Source organism: Helianthus annuus, chromosome 17 (genome assembly GCF_002127325.2).
Source record: "Helianthus annuus cultivar XRQ/B chromosome 17, HanXRQr2.0-SUNRISE, whole genome shotgun sequence".
NCBI lineage: Eukaryota > Viridiplantae > Streptophyta > Magnoliopsida > Asterales > Asteraceae > Helianthus > Helianthus annuus.
The window spans coordinates 15162719-15181402 of record NC_035449.2 but is presented as its reverse complement, the minus strand read 5'-3'; the positions used below and the strand labels follow the sequence as shown (position 1 = coordinate 15181402).

Below are 18684 nucleotides of genomic sequence, written 5' to 3'. Positions count from 1 at the left end.
CGAATAACACGATCTCAAAAAAATTATATCGAGTCAATCTATTATAACAAAACACTACCATACTTTTGCTAAAAAAACTAAAACAATGAAAAAATTACATAGAGCCAACCAATTAAAACAAAACACGCATTAAAATGAATTTTATACCGCGGAAAAATCGTAATTTGACGGGATAAAAACAAAAACAACGGCAAAACTATAAATTTGAGTTGAGGGCAAAATCGTAATTTTGCTAGATGAAGAAAAAAACAAAATGAATATCAAAATTGTAATTTAAACGAGGCAAAATCATAATTTAACTGGACCAACAGAGAGCGTACCTGACACTATTACCCTCCATGTGAGGGAAAAAAAACTTTCTTTAGTGGGTGCATATGATACCCACCGGTTGGACTATCGACCAATTCCACCAATCATTTTAATTCATTATTTCCGGGCATGTTCATTGTAGATATAGGTAATAATTGGTAAAATACATCTTTTTTGCACGTAGAATTATTTTATTCACAACTTTGTTTTTGCAATTTTTAAATCATCAACAAACATGGCTAAGTGGGACAGGGCATTACCCGGATAGCATGTTTCGGGCTTGAATCCTGTACACCGCCGCCATCCTTAGGAGTATGCTTGGGGGGTTGCGTTAGCCAGCACGGATACCCGCATGAGAGGTGTGAGTTTGTGAATGTTTTGGTTGACCGTTAAAATTTAAAAAAAAATACTTGTTTTTTAAACTTTATAAATAATCATCTCTTTTTCAACCCATTTTCACTCATAACTAGCTCATTTCACTCTACAATCTACACTCATTTTCATTCTAAATGGCTAATCATTCTTACGAATAGTTAGATATTTACTTACCGCCAAAAGATTACGAAGACGATTTTTCAACCGACAATAGCCTACTTTATTTTGTGGAGAAGCTAGAGGAACTCGAAGCGGAAGACACGACAACGTTGTCGGCTGTTCCAAAAAAATGTCAAACGTGATCGAATACAAGGCAACGAAAATCTTATGAACGATTATTTTGTTGATGAACCAAAGTATGATGATGAAACATTCAAATATCGTTTTCGTATGTCGAAACCTTTATTCTTAAAAATGGTTGGTGATATTGAAACTCAATATCATTGGTTTCAAGAGGGATATGATGGGCGATTAAAAAAAGTTTCACGGCGATACAAAAAGTTACATCCGCCAACAAACAACATGCGACCGGTAATACTCCCCGATGAGAACGACGAGTATTTACAAATGTCCGAAAGGACTTCGTGAGAGTACCTTCAGTTTTTTTGCAACGCCATTAACTAAATGTATGGCGATGAGTTCATGCATAGGTCAACAGGCACAGACGTACCAAATACAAAAATCACAAGGAAAAACACCACATTCCCGGGATGTTAGGTAGCATTAATTGTACACATCTTGTGTGGAGGATGTGTCCCACGACATTACGATGCCAGTATACGAGAGGTGATCACGAATACCCAACAGTCATGGTCGAAGCGGTCGCGTCACAAGATTTATGGTTTTGGCATGCGTATTGTGGACCGCTCGGTTCACTAAACGACATCAATGTTCTCCAACAATCTCCAATATTCCTTGCTGAATGGAATGGAACTAAGTGTCAATTTCAGAAGAATGGACATACATACAAATGATGTCACACCCCGATTTCCACGTGTATCACCGGTGGGCCCGGTGGGGGATTACCGTGACGTAGTTGGCAACAATATAGTCAAACCACACAATTATATAAATGCACAGCGGAAGCTTTTAAAGATAAATATATACTTCAACCTCTGGTGGTAATATCAAATATATTACAGAAGTCGAATGTATCCATAGCGGATCAAAATAATAAAATATTGTTCATTCAGATACGGCATCGAGTTTGCGAGACTATTCGTGATGCTTAGGAAGCTAATACCAGCCAATTTCGTATAGTACCTGCACTTAATCTTTTTGGGGAAAATACGTCAGTTTACACTGGTAAATACATTCAACTGACACATTTGAAAATGTTTATTATTAAAATTGATTTGAATGCACAAGGCACAAACTCTTTTATAACTTGGGAAAATTATTAAAATCTTGTGAACGTATTACATGTTCTTTTATGCGTTCAGTAGCCCGGGTCGTGCCGGGTTAAAGATTTATAGACACACCACATTGTGTAAAACCGTAGTATGAAAACCAACGGCTACGTCTTTTAATTTAATGTCGACAATATATACCGGGTGTACGCCTACACCGGGATGTCGATGGTCGTGGCCATTTCGTAAAATGATGCCAAGGATATCCGGGACAACGGTCATTAAACCCCCCAAAGGCTTTTAAGAAACAAAACTGTTTAAATGAGCCGATCATATTATTTAATTAACCACCTAAGCGATGGAAAATATAATGCTCAATCAAGCGGTATTAACATACCGTAACCCAAGCCCGTATAGGGGAAATAAGTTAAAGTATTTACCTTTGCAAGTATTATTCCTTAATTTGATTAAATCACCGATAGCTTTTACTGGGCTCCTAATCTGGAACGAAGGTTGTAATTAACCTCTTAGAATCCTAACGGGTCTTTATGTTGGCCGTAGCCTAGACCGGTTGGTTCCGGAATATAAATATGGTTTAATCGCGCGAAAAGGCGAAAACCGAGAATGGAGTGTGATTCTGACCCAACAAGCTCAGAGACTTGTTTTATATGGGTTTAAGGTTCACACTCTGGATTTTGGGTCCAAATAATATAATTTGACCCGTATCGGCTAATTTACGAAAGCTAGTTTCATAAGCCGAACCGTGCGCGCAATAGGCGAAACGGTTAACCATGAGAGTCTTACGCTTATTTCCTAAGTCAATATGCCTTAAAGAGGTTGTGGTATCAGTAGGATACCTTCCGTGATGCCCGTAACGAGTTTAAGTTAATATTACGCCCCGTAGGAGCTTTTCGGTCATTTTAAAGACTTTTAAAGAGCTTTTCGAGTTCTACAGGAAATCTGAGTTTCCCGAACAGTTTATAAAGTCTAAAATACTTTATTTATTATTTAAAATCAGTAGCAACTGGAATCGGGTCAAAAGACCTTGTAGAACTCAAGTTTTGGCCGAAAAAGGCATATTCGGTATTTACCGAACCGTAGCCATAACCACAGGTTATGAGCAAGGTAAAAATTATTAAAAATCTTTAAAATTCCAAAAATATTATTTTATAACAGTGGGTAAAAGTTTTGGTGACGAAATCTTGGTTTAGATGGGCGTTATGCTAATTGCGCAGTTAATTACAAAAGTTTACTTTAATTGCGCTTTTTAGCATAACTCTCATTCTAGACCTCGGATTGACGTGAAACTTTAAGGACATGCTTATAATTTAGTAAGCAAGGTTATAGTCCGTTCACGTGTCCGAAATACTCGTTTTATTTTTAAAAGGCCGTTACGGTCAACTTTTAGGCGATTAACGGAAATGCGTAAAAGACTCGGACAATTCATGAACCGATCACAGAGGTCTATACCATCATGTAACCTGGTCCTAAGAGAGTCCTAAGGCATATCTATACCTCACTAAAACGGGTCAGAACTGAAGTCAAAGCAAAAGTCAAACTTTTGCGACATTCGGCTCCGAACCGGGTCAATATAGCAAATGGTCGATTCAAACGAGCGTAAACAAGTTTATGTACTTAATATCATGTTTTATAAGTGTCAAAACAGGTTTCATAACATATACATTACAGATTATGTATAAAACGGCAAAATAGCTTTCTGTTGACTTTTTAAGTGCACGTTTGACTCGACATTTGACATAGTTAGAGTGGTGATCAGAGGGAACCCTTTTAGGGGTTTATTACCCACATAAATACCAACTCAAAACTACTTTTGATTCGACAATTCACTGGACCATTTGTGAATTATCGTTATGACAACCGTTAGTTACGACGGTTGAGTTTATAAGCTAAATCTATGGAAATATAAGACCAAAATGGATTTGAACGACTTACAGAAGTTGTATCTTGCTTAGAGAGCAGAGAAGAAATGCTTGGGAGCTTTAGAATGATCAGTAGTTGAGTGTTTGAGTTGTGTGAATGTTATGAGCCAAATGTGGCTATTTATAGTGCAACAAAGCTCTCAAGATCATCACACAACACCCTACACTGATCATGGATGATGGGCAGGTGTCCCATAGAGCTATGGGTCGAGTAGGGGGCGCCCATGCCTCTCTTATTGCATGTTTGATCGTTCATGAGCTCAAAAGGCAAGAAAATACAAACTTTCTGCATCTGGGCGTCTCACGCGACCCGCATGGAGAATCCATGCTGCTTTTACGCGGGCCGCCTGATGTGTAAAGATCAGACGCGGTTAAGAGGTGGCTCGCGGCCCGCCTCAACTTAACCCAATCCTTTACGCGGGTCGCGAGAGGTTAAAATTCCAGGATTTTTAAATCTTTTGTAATGATTATCAGAATCTGGTAATTAATAACGAAATCTTTCGTAATGATTTACCTGACCTTTCGGGTTTGAAGGGGTAACTTTGCGGTTTCCCCCTCGGTTAATTACAACTAAGGACCTCGTGTTATTTACACGCTTAGTTAAGTCCCCGGTTAGTTTATTAATTATTCAGAAAGCCTTAACTTTCATTATTGATGCTTTTAACCCTTCTCATACGAATTTGATTATAACTTTCTCGTTTTAAAACGGAACTTCACGGAATTTATACAGTATATTCTAGTGAGCGTATAATACTGTTACAAAGCCTCGGGAGCGTGAAAGGGTCACTCAGAGGTATAATTAAACATGTTGACACAGCTAACCCCTGTAGCTTGTAATCTCTCACTATCTTCCGCGTTTCGCTTCCGTACGATCCATGATTTATTCGTTTGAAGGTACAAGCACCATTTAGGGTTACCATACAGCATTTTTACCCTTGTGTGACAATTATAACCCTCGAATTTACATATATTCAAGGTTTGTCAATATTAGTCCTTTATTTAATATCAATGTCACGTGTAATCAATTGACACGTGTTAACACATTATTGGACGCAAAAATTCGAGGTGTTACAAATGAGGATACTATTTTACCATTGGGATCTACCCTGCTTAGTCAACGTTTGTGAAAACGTTTTTGTATCCAGACATCCAGTCGATCCGAATGAAAAGAAGTTCAAGAAATTGCAAGAAAGGGCAAGAAAAGATGTGGAGCGGGCTTTTTGTGACACCCCAGGAAAACTAGTGAACAATATAGCTTACGTTAGTAAGTGCATACCAAATTTCGGGACGAAATTTCTTTTTAGTTGGGGATACTGTGACAACACGCAATTCGAACCTATTTTGTGTAACGATACATGCTTATGTGATTTATTATAATTATTAATTGTTATGATTTTGTGCTGTGTGTAATGAAATGTATGTATGTATGTATATAATGGCCCGAAAGCACAACGGAACCAAACCGCACAACCATCACTCGAACGCACAAGGCCATTGGGCCGTATTGCTTGCACTCGGATCAAAGGGGCAGCCCAAGTGTGGGTTCGGCCCACCCCACTAGCCGATTAACACATGAGATGTTGTAAGTGTTGTAACCATCTCACATTTTATCAAAAACAAACACACACACAAACCCTAGCTCTTCTCTCTCTCTCTCTCTCTCTCACGAACCGAAGGCAGCCACCCTCCTCGAAGTTCATAGGATTCGGATCATTCTCTGTTCGGATCAATTCTCGTTCCTTTTCGATTCGGTTAGTATGATTAACTATTGTTTGATGGTATTATGATGTGCGCTCGATATGATTGATGATGATTTGTTATGTTCGTTTCGAATACTATGTGATTAAGAATGTATGAAAGTAATCGGCCATATACGTGTTTGATTTGAATCCGTAGAGTTGATTGTAGTACTCATGAAATCGGCTTATGTGTATTATAGAATATTCATGATAAATCGGGTTTCATATTATTGTTCTAAGAATCGAATGTTTGATTAGTGTTCATGTCTTGTTCAATTAGGGTTCATGTGATTTGGATATAACAACTTTGTTTGATCGATGGTAGGTTGTTTTGATAGTAAGGAAACTGTTAATTGATTGAAACATGGAAACTTTGGTATGATTGTAAACGAATGCATAAAATCCGGAATATATTAAACCAATCGCACAAGGGGGCCTTGATTTCATAAGAGCCCAATCACATAAGCTAGCCGACCGCACAAGCCCTAGTCGCACAAGCTGGAATGTGTTAGGGTACTACTGTTAATGCACTGTATACAGCTTAGAATTTCATGATCACACAACTCGGTCGCACAAGGCCCCAATACGCACAAGTTGTTATGTTATGCCGTTGGGCCGAGCAGCCCGAATCGTCTAGTCGCACAACCCGAGCAGATCGCACAAGTCTGCTCGGATCGCACAAATCAATTGTACATTATTTAGTTTGGGCCGGGAGTACCTTATGGGCCGGACTGATTCAATCGCACAACCATACCCGGATCGCACAAGTCACCTATGTATTGTTTATTTGGGCCGAAGGTGTCATTGAATCACTTATACTATTTGGGCCGAATTTATGTGGATCGCACAACATGTTGGGCCGGATATTATTGGACTGATTTATAATTTCACAAGTTGGATATGTTATGCCTGTTAACTTATGTTGCGTGTTTGCCATGATTATTACGTGCACGTTATCTGCTAACTTATGTGATACATACGTGCATTACTTGAGTCAAAGACCTGACTTGTATGGTAACCCTGTTAGAACGTGATTGACCACCTTTAATTCAAGTAACTTTGGTATAATCTGCCGAGCAAATCAAGGTGAGTTCATTGCATTTCTCTAGCATGCGTCCCGGTGGTTTGGGACAACTGGTAAACATTTGGAAGGGAAACTCTGGGTAAACAATTAAATTGGGTCTTGGTTATTGTACATGGGATCGATCATTACCAATGCTCGGTTAGGAGCATTGGGGTTGTTAAGGGGCACACTCCCCGGATACATATGGGCACACTCCCTAGGGTATCTAGCATGAGCAACATCGTATCGCAACGTTGAATCGCATTAACATACATATGGTAACAAAACCCGTTAACAAAACCTTGAACTCACCAGCGTAGTCTGACACACTTGTTTGCATGCTTGTAGGTCGTTAACTTTGGAACATGGACTTGCTATCTGGGAGTGCTGGAGTGGTCATGGATCGAGGCTTTCGGATTATCTTATATTGATACATTGGTTTAAGGGTTATTACGAAACATTTGCTAAATAATTTATTACATGCTTCCGCTACACAACTTTTGAGAATTGATATCATGTTGACATCTTATTTTAGTAATTAATGTCATGACTTATTTAAATATTTATCATTGGTTCAATGTGATTGGTGGCTCGAACTCTGATGCGTAACACGCCTCGCGGGGTTTCCGCCGGTGGAATTTTGGGGGTGTTACACTTTTGGTGTCCTGAAACGAAAATGGGGCATACTTGCGAGACCCATGCATGCTATGACAGTGACAATATTATTAGCGAGACGTATACGTGCATGATACTTCACAATATGATCTTAAAAGACGAGGGGCATGTGTTCACACCGGTCCACGTTAGGGATCCAGTTGTCGTCGAACCCGTTTTTGACGACGCGGTGTGCTTACGGAGTTGATGGATCCTGATACGCATTATCGACTTAAAAATGTTCTTATCCATATTGCAGCTCAAGATCTACCATACCTCAAGCAGGAAGACGATGTGTAGGAATTTTTTATTTTATTTTTTTATTCGTTTGTGTTGAGTTATGTATTTTTCTTTTAGGTTAATAAAATTTATTTTCTACATAACATTTGATTTATTTAAATAAAAAATAGTTTGCGGCACGAGTAGACGCCGCCACCACTTACTAGTTAATGGGTACTTGGTGTAATTTTTGATGTGCCAAATGATGGTCGGTCGAGGCTAAGGTATGCCTCTTCCTCTCTAACAACCAAGTGTTGGTAAAATGGTAATAATGTAATATCTTTGGATTCCAACAATTATTAACGCACATGGAATTGAGGGTTGTCACAGATAATTAAATGCTAGATGTTGATGGTGGGGTCATGATGTTTTTTTTAGAAAAGAGACTTTCATTAACCAAACAGCCGAACCCGAAGATCGGGCCGGACCAAACAACAAAACAAAACTACATAATCACAAATCTACACCAATCATTCCACACGATGGAACGAAAAGACGACCTATATTTCAACCAAAAGAAACCCACTGATCTAACTTCACTGAAAACATCTTCCACGCTAACTCGGGAACCTGAGAAAACCGTCTTGTTTCTGGCCAACCAAAGACACCAACAAGCCGTAATAATTATACCCTGCATAAACTTCTTTTCCACCGACCCCAGCCTTCCAAACTTGTGAATTTCCAAAATATCTTTGACCGAGAAAGCGAAGATATACGAGATACGACACCATCTACTCACCTTTTGCCAAAGTAAAGAAGCAAAATGACAAGAGATGAAAAGATGTTCCGCTGTTTCATCTTCAAAGCCGCACATAGGACACCCCGACATCAGCCAGAATACCCCTTGAAACGAGAGCGTCAGATGTCGGAATACGGTTCAACTCCAATCTCTAAACAAAAATGTTACATTTCAAGGGAACCCACTTACACCAATTAAGCACAAAGCAAGACGGATCGAGACTACCGCGAACCAGAAGACTTTTGACCGAATTCACTGAGAAAGACCCCACAGCGTCACCCTTCCATTTCCATTTGTCCCTTCCGACCCCAAGCGAAATCGAAGAAATCTTACCAGAAAGATCAACCAGCTCGACTAACTCAGCTGTCGTGTCGGGGTCGTGCCGCCAAAGCCAAGAGCCACCATCTTCTAGCCGATCTTTGACCGAACAGTTCTTCACAACCTCCAACCGGAACAAATTAGGGAAGGTCTCTTTCAAAGGAACCTCATCAATCCAAGGATCCAACTAGAAAAAAATATCTGACCCCGACGCAACCTCTCATCTGAAGAAACTTCAGATCGATTTGTTGTTAACAATCGGTTTGTTCAAACAATCATCTATGAGTTGAGTGTTCATCATGGACGAAACTTAGTAAGGGAACTTACAGGGTTAGAAGTGTAAGTTTAGTCAATTACATTTGAAAAATATTATCTTTATTTGGTTGGACCTTCTTAATCCGAAAGTTCCAATTTATTTTCACCAACACCTTGGATTTAAATGTTGGTGTTCATACCATAATATAATAAGTGCACTAAGTTTAACATTATTTTACTAATTTCGTGAAAATAAAGTTAAAACGCGCGGGACGGCTAATCATGCATCATGTGGTGGTGTTGATAGTCGAAAAACAATGGTGTATATGCACTAATCGGCTTTTGTCCCAATCGCTGAGTGTTATATGTCTTATGTCCAAGGCTTGATGCAAAACTATTATCGAACCGAGGGTCTCACTATAAGCGGCCCTCTATTCTTACGAGATAGCAGGGGCGGACCTACATGTGAGGTTGGGTGGGCGGGCGCACCCCTTAAAAAATAAAAGTTTAGTGTATTTTTTAGGCTAAAATCCGAATCGCACCCCTTAAACGTTTGCAATCGCACCCCTTGAACGTTTGCAATCGCACCCCTTAATTGCAAAAACTGATATGTGACCGGATTTTTTTCTCCGAAAAGTGACGCCGGCCGTTGGGAGTAGCTGCAAATGAAATGAAGAAGAAGACCATCTTTGAAACCTGAATGGGTTTTCCTTTTAAAAGTTATGATTTTTTATTGTTTCTTTTGTTGCTTTTCTCACGCTTGCAGCAAAAGCCTGCAACCTTCATAGGTTAGACTTCACCTATCCTTATCAGATATAAATATAACATATAATACATATATGGTTATAAATTAGTTACATTCTTTGTATTTTAAAATTTTAAAAAGAACAAATATATAAATAAAACATAAAAAATTGTAGTACATATGCGTAGGTGTATCGTATATAGAAAGAGATTTTTATTGTGATCAATTTGATATACTTGAACTGTTGAACTAACTTGAAAATTTCTATATTGGATTCTATAAAACTAAGGTATCTAAAAATAGTGACTTTATTGGAATAAATTACTGGATCTGCCCCTATCAGAGGTATCTTTAGCAACGTTGAAGAGCTATGCAAATAGATTTTCCCGACCCGACCCAGACCAAAGAAGTATTATATAGTGATAGATAAAAGACCCCTTTAAAATTCCGCACCCCATGAAAAAAAATACTTGGTCCGCCACTGCGAGATAGAGGTAAGACTGTCTACATTTTACCTTTCTTAGCCTCTACATTAGCTTTGCTATTGGTGAGATTTAGATTGATGAGATTTAGTGAGTAAGATGATGATTGTTGGGCTATATAGGAATGTTGAAAAGAGATTTGTCGTATTTGTGGTCGTAGTGGGTATCACAACGCTAGGAATCGTCTATTCAAGTAAATAAAAACCATTTATTTATTTTTATAGATATTATGGGTTATGAAAATTTTCTAAGTTATGTGACAAAGGCATCCATATGTGTACGTAACTTTCATAAGTATATGGGCTTTATTAATAGAGTTAATTACTGTTTTCGTCCCTGTTGTTTGTAAAAAATCACTATTTCAGTCCATTAGTTTAAAAATTTCGATTTCAGTCCCTGTGGTTTCACTTTCGTAACCATTTCAGTCCCTGCGGTTTCACTTTCGTAATCATTTCAATCCATTATTCTGTTAAGTACAGGGACTGAAATGGTTACGAGATGGACTGAAATGGTTACGAAAGTGAAACCATAGGGACTGAAATCGCAATTTTTAAACTAATGGACTGAAATAGTGATTTTTTACAAACCACAGGGACGAAAACAGTAATTTACTCTTAATTATACCATCTCAAAATCGGCTTAACACGCATCTTAATCAGAAAGATTTGTACAAATAATAAAAGACCCGCATAAGGGGTAGGGGTGCTCCATTGTCCATCACTCATCACACTCAATCATTGTCCGTCACGTCATTGAACATGGTTCTATCACTAGTGATGGATTTTAGTGGGGGTACCCATCACTCACCACACCCATGATATCATGTGAAGGAGAAGGAAGCAGGGATGTTTGGGAAGAAAACAACGCGTCATGGGGAGCACGAGTTATCATGTCCACGCGTTTTGAATGTTGGCGGCGGCAGTGTATAACGCTTTATAACGCGTTATGAAGGGTTGATCACGGGGCGCCCCGTAGACATGTTCAAATCGGTTTTTTTCCTAACCGAAACCGGTTAACCGGTTGAGGCTGTTAATGGGCAAAAAAAAAAAAAAAACCGGTTACAGTTAATAACCAACCGGTTAATAACCGGTTATTAACCCTGAACATCAATGCCCGCTGATAACCGACCGGTTATGATAAACCGATTAACATGTGAACCGGTTAATAAAAACCGGTTTTTCCGGTTATTTTAAATAAGGCTGCAGAATTATATAAAAGATACAGAAAGTTAAAAAAAATGCTGCAGAATTATATAAATAATGCAGAAAGTTCCAAACACCCATACCCCGTGATATTTGCGCTTGATCATTGGCGGGATTTTTTTTAATGTCTTGCAATGCGACGTCAAATGTGCTCTCAAAGTAGAGTTCAATGACGCCGCAAGAAACGCCCCGCAATTTTTGCACCTCGCCTTTTCTTTTCCAATCGACATCTCGCATAAATCAAAATTCACCCATAGTGTTGGGTCCCTATTCGTGGTCAAGATCCTCTTCACAAACAACTCGCTAGAAGAACCAACACCGGTCGAAGCATCGGCACTCGAACTCGCCATTTGAAACGTATTTTATAAGTGTGTTTTTGAGCTAGAATTGAAGTGGGATTAAACATATGCATTGAAATCTTATTTATAGATGTTATGTTGGTCTAAAACTCATCCAAACAGGTCACAAAACGGTAATATTACCGTTCTTCACTTCCAAACGGTAACAAAAACAGGTCCTGCAGGTGCTGCTGTGCTTTTTCTGTTCAGTCTTGAAGATGAGATCGGTTAACCGGTTATTAATACTAAAAAAAACCGGTTTTTAATTAACCGGTTGTTGATATGTGGAACGAAAACCGGTTACGAACCGGCGGTTATTAATTAACCTAAACCGGTTATTTTGGTACCGGTTAAAAACCGGTTTCGGTTACGGTTAAAATCCGGTTACGGTTAAAAAACCAGTTTATTTGCCCACATCTAGCGCCCCAACCCCCTAATAAGGCGTATTTTGCCTATTATGCTATCCGTATACCAGAAAGAAATCACATCTTCTTCATAGAACTACAATAAATCAGTAATATCATTGTCAATGAATCATTCTAAACTATTTGTTAAAGCACTAAAAGGTTTTTAAAAATTTTCACTATAAGTTAAATCCTCATTTGATGAACTCATAAGTAATTTCAAACTTATTTACATAACGCTTAAGGCTTAAGCAAATCTTATTAGTCGGTGGGTTATGTTTACACTAACTTGGAGGATTACGTTTAAGCTTTTAGTCTTTAATTAAGATTATAATAAGCAATTAAAATTTTATCTATGTAAAATATTTAACTAAATCTTATTGGTTGGTGGATCATGTTCACACTTCTTTGAGTTGGAAGATTACGTTCAAACTTTCATGAGGGGTGGGGTTTTTTTTTTTTTTTTTCAAATTTGGAGCACGGACGGTCTACGAGATAAGAGTGAACATGGTGGGTGCGGCAAAGAGGGCACTGAACCTCTTCACCACACGGGGGAACACCGCCATTACTCTTTATCGCGCGGGGTGTTCTGAAAACGGGGACTAGTCACCACTGGAAAGTGATGCCTAAGCTTTATTTCAAACTCAATATGTAACTAGTCTATATTGTCATGGGTCAAACTTTCATTAGTTGGTGGATTGTATTTGATCTTGTATGAATTCTACAATAGACTTTAACATGTATTTATGGACTCTTTTACGACTTCAGATTTCATATTAGGTATACTCAAAAATCGATTTTTATATGTTTACATGTATTTGTGAACACATCGACAATGTGAACAAAAAAAAACTGAAACCATTACCTACATATACATTTATAGGGTAAAGTTCTTGTACAAATAATCTTAACAAACTAAACATACAAATTAAAGGAAAACTCAAAAAGACAAGGTGGCATTTTTGTAATTATCAATAACTATCAAAGTTACTCTACAAATATACCTAAAAAAACCTAACCACTCCCCCCACGCCAAAAAAAACCTAAACCCCCCCCCCCACCCCCCAAAAACCTAAAAAAAACCTACCCCCCCCCCCAAAAAAAAAAAAAACCTAAAAAAAAACCTAACCCCCCCTACCCCCAAAAACCTAAAAAAACCTAACCCCCACCCCCACCCCCAAAAACCTAAAAAAAACCTAACCCCCCCCCCCCACCCAAGCTAAAATGCTAAAAACTAAACCCCCCAAAAACCTAAAAAAATCTAAAAAAAATTAAAAAAAAAACACACAAATTATTTTATTTTATTTTTTTAACATTTTTTATTAAAAAATCGCTACTTTTAGTAGCAGCCAAAAAAAAATTTTTTTTTTTTATTGCTAACGAAATGTAGCGATTTTTTAATAAAAAATGTTCAAAAAAAAATTGTGTTTTTATAGGTATTTTTGGTTGTAACTTTGATAGTTGGTGGTAATTACAAAAATGTCACCTTGTCTTTTTGGGTTTTCCTTCAATTTGTATGTTTAGTATGTTAAGATTATTTGTATTTGATCTTTTGCCTACATTTATAAGTGAAAAAGAATAGTGCCAGCCAATATACATTTATTAGTGAAAAAGGAATAGTGCCAGGCAATTTATAAGTGAAAAAGAATAGTGCCAGCCAATATACATTTATTAGTGAAAAAGGAATAGTGCCAGGCAGCTTGCCTGGCACTTTCCTATTAGACCAACCATTTTTAATTTAATTTTATTGCTAGCTTAAAATTACGCTTTCGTCCTTCGTTTAAAATTACGGTTTTGACCCTACCTAAAAAATAAAATTATAATTTTGCCCCTGTGTAAAATTACGTTTTTGCCCCCAGCTCAAAATAAAATGATTTTTTCCCTCTAGCTCAAAATTACGATTCTGCCCTCAGCTCAAAATTACGTTTTTGCCTCCGGTTCAAAATAAAATTATTTTCCCCCTAGCTCAAAATTATTAACTCCATGTCACTTCCCTATTGTACCAACTCATTTTTTTTTTAATTTTATTCCCAGGTTAAAATTACGCTTTCGTCCTTCGTTTAAAATTACGTTTTTGCCCACAGCTCAAAATAAAATTATACTTTTGCCCTAGCTCAAAATACGCTTTTGCCCTCGGTTCAAAAACTCCTTTTTAATTTTGTTACCGGTTTAAAATTACGGTTTCACACTCCGTTTAAAATTACGTTTTTGCCCCCCAGATAAAAATAAAATGTTGTTTTTTCCCTCTAGCTCAAAATTACGATTCTGCCCTCAGCTCAAAATTACGTTTTTTTCCCACAGTTAAAAATAAAATTATGTTTTCCCTCTAGCTCAAAATTATGATTTTGCTCCCAGTTTAAAATCATGATTTCGCCTCGTGTTCAAAATATAATTCTGATTTTGCCCTCTGTACAGACATACATGTTATGAGAGAGAAATATTTGCCTTATTGCCCCGCAACGCGGGCGGGGCAAAAACTAGTTATCTATATTCTATATATATTCTATATATTAAGATAGAAGTTAATGAATAGTTACTTTAATATTATAATATTATATATAGTTTATTTATACTTTTATTATTATAATTTTATAATAATAATTATTATTTTTTTATTTTTTAATAGTTTTTCAGATTTTTTTTTAACTTAAATAATTTCTTTTTAGTATCATGGACTTGGACTGGGATAGGTTTGGTTTCAATCAGTATTGAATCGGTACTCTTTGATGAATTCTAGAACAAGTGGAGCTCTAAGACTATCTCCAATGCTAAGGGCGTCCTTAGGAGCCCTTAACTGCTCAATCAGCTGCCACGTTCATATCCTTTCAAATCCTTAAAAATCCTTACAAATCCTTACAAATCCTTAAAAACCTCAATTTCACCTCCAACCCTACAAATATCCTTACAAATCCTTATATTTTCCAAATCATTACCTATTATTTACATTTAATTTAATTACTTAAATTGTTAAAATGTGTTTAATGTAACTATTTAATTATTTAACTAATTATAAGTACTCAAACATGATCTATATGATATAATATTTATTAAATGATATAATTAATTTTTAAGTGATTTATCTCCATAAAATAACTCACGTCATTTGAGATATAATATATTATTACTTAATGGCCATCAATCACAAAATGGTGAAATACAGCAACAAGCGGCTGACGGAGTGACGGAACCACCGGCCAATAACCATCGTCAATATATATGTAACGCCCTAACACATTTTAACCTAAGATTCGTAGCGGAAAACGCATATGTAAAATTTCTTTCATGATACTCTTCAATTCACTTAAATACATTAATCTCTTTTTATAAATTAATGAAAACTAACATACATATATCAAATTAAGTGACCACATACACACCCACGTACAATCCATGACTTGACTCGATCTTCGACCGCGTACACTTCTTGATGAAATTTCCATAACCCTGTACAACCTGCAGTCACCACATTCAATCACATCATTAGCAACCGGTGACATAATACAAATAATCTTAACACATGCATAATAAAGCGTCAATGTATCATGCTTTCTCTTATACTAGCCCCATCATCCATCCATTCGATCACTCGCATCGGATTGCGGAGTCAACCTTCCCTTCCATAGTTACGTGCCTATACTTCACATTAATTCTCAATAGAAAAACGGTTAGTATCATTAGCTTCCCTTCATATGAACATGTCCTCAAATACCCATAACTCGACTTATTCATTCAAGCATATAATTTAATACCCACTCAAACATGTATTCAATTTCTATCCATACACGTACTTGCAATTTACCTACATGTATAACTACTTAATTCGCCTTTATGCATAATTCATTATGTAAGTTCCCCTTTCTTACCCAAACTTAATCGAATCCCTTTCTTAACCACTTTCAACCCATTACGACTAAAACTTAACTTAATAATAATCATTAATTCATATCTTCTTACAGTACATTCAATAATTACCATATTTCATAAATACCTTATCAAACAAAAAGGGGTAAGTTTGGAGTTCACTTACCTCGTGCGTCCGAGTTCAAGCATAGCTTCCGTGTTTATCCTTGGCACGTTGCCCTTCCATGCTTGTGTCCGTGTTGACATGACTCCTATCCGTACATGTCATCACATTCATTATAACATGATTAGCATACATGAGCATACATACCTTTTAATGAAGGTTTCTTGCCATATCATCTTATCAAACTAATTTCCCACTTGTAATTCGTTCAAAACACATTCCTTATAGAAATCTATTATCTAATACATCGTCATCACATTCTACCTACATTTATTCATTAATAGCATACAATCTCACTTATTATGTTCTCCTAAGCATTTCATCAAACACCTGGTGCGCATATCACTTTCTAAGCATAATGTACAAGTGCTTTAAGCATGTTCTTCCTTATTTCATCTTATGAACCATCACATTCAAGCAAAATCTCATAATCATAAATTTCACTTCAAGTTTATCTATCTTAGTCTATCATACAACACCTTATACAACACAAGATTACACTATAACATCTACAAGTTCATCATGATCATCATCTTCACACTCATGCAATGGGTTTCATTCTAAATCACCCAATTACTTGAAATTATTCATAACACAAGTTCTATTTGGTGTTTCTAACACCTCTACATACTTAATTTCATACAATTTCATGGATTGATCATAACCCACTTCAAACAAGATCACCAAATCTAAGTTTTAAGACATACCTTATGATCCCCTTGTGAAGGTGATCGTTAATTCATGTTCGGTTGTGAATTTGGGCTTCGTTTAGCCTTTCAATTTGGAGAATTTGATGAAGTTTAGGGTTTTGGCTCCATGGGAGCCTTCCCTACTCGTTCATGAACACACACACACGATGTGTGTGTATGTGTGTGTGTTGTTTTCTTTTAACCCAACAACTTTCAAGTTGTTCACTTTGGTCCCTCATGTTTCGTTTTAATTAAACAAGGCTACAACCCTTCGTTTAATACCAACGATACTAATATTCAACTAGGTTAATTATCCCTAGTTAATATTTATTTACGGGTTCACTTTTACCCCTAACGGTATTTTTACCCGTTCCTTTTTATTAACCGGATTTAAATTACCAAACTCATTTTTGGGGTGTTACAATATAGCACCACCAACAACTACACCACCTCAAATCCATCTTTCTCTTTCGGTAATAATCAAACGATACCTACTCACTACACAAAATAAAAGTTTTTTTTTTTAGTTTGGCACAAGAACCGAAGCAAATTGGGTGTCCTTGCAGTCAGTCGGATATCACCTTCGGATCTCTCCACTTCGGATCTGCTCCAATACGCCTGCAAACTTGGATTTAATCCACATCATCTCGGACGGTGATACGGATCTTGCGATGAAGAAAGTCTAAGAGGTTGTTCCACATCCATTATATTATTTTTGAAAAGTAATGTGAACAAATGAAAGAAACAAAAGGGACTTGATACTGGGATGATCACGTCACATAAATGACGCTTCAATACATGATCCGGTACATCTAATCCTGTCCGTTCATTTCTTCCACAGAATTATTATGTAGGGTTGTCGTGTAAGTCACGCTAGATAATTTTAATATTTCATTATTTCTTCATAACTCAAAACTACTTTTTTTTTTTAATGGTAAATTTGGATCACTGACGGACCATTGGAGTATCATCGTGCCACCAGCGGAACCACCCGATCATATCCATCTCCATTAGGCATAATGCCTATACACCAATTCAGGAGGAAACCCAATAAATATGAGAAAACCCCCTTGTGATAATCGAACTCAGGACCTATTGGTCCAAAGTATTATCTCACCCCCAAGATACCACTAGGCTATAAAGCCATGGGTATAACTCAAAACTACCCGAATTTTTATCCAAAACTCGAAACCTGACCCGAATTTAAAGCTACCCGAATCCGAATTAGCGAATACCTAAAAAACCCTAACCCGACCAACCTGAACTTTAAATGGTTCAGTTATCGGATCATTTTTTCTCGGCCAAAAACCAGAACAACCCGACTCGAAAAACCCGAAATACGAAATAAAAAAAACCCAAACATTTATTGTTTTTCTCTTATAGAATTGTTTTGGTTTGTAATTTTTAATATATTGAATATTAAGTTTTGGGATTTTTAAATATTATATAATAGTATATTGTCAAATAATGTTTGAACTTTGATAATATTTTATAAAAAAAGCATCTATTCTCATTTTACATCTAAACACGAAAACCGAACAACCCGACCCGAACTTACCCAAACCCGACTAACCCGAACTTTAAATGGGTCGGTTATCGGATCAATTTTTCCCAAGCAAAGACACGAACAACCCGACCCGAAAAACCCAAAACCCGAAGTACCCGACCCGAATAAGAATTAAAAATATAAAAAGATTAGAAAAATTAAATAAATGCTAAAAAATCTTTAATGAATAACATAAACAAACGAACATGAATGAATGATCACAAATGCATTACC

At 36.9% G+C, this 18684-nt stretch overlaps 1 long non-coding RNA gene across 1 annotated transcript; it reads right to left on the bottom strand.

Annotated features, from left to right (window-relative positions):
• Positions 1-15458: 15458 nt before the first annotated feature.
• LOC110923362 lies at positions 15459-17060 on the bottom strand. Its single transcript, XR_002584019.2, has 3 exons — positions 16923-17060; positions 16219-16303; positions 15459-15644 (listed from the first exon to the last, which is right to left on the bottom strand). It is a non-coding gene; the product is annotated as an uncharacterized LOC110923362 (long non-coding RNA).
• Positions 17061-18684: the final 1624 nt, after the last annotated feature.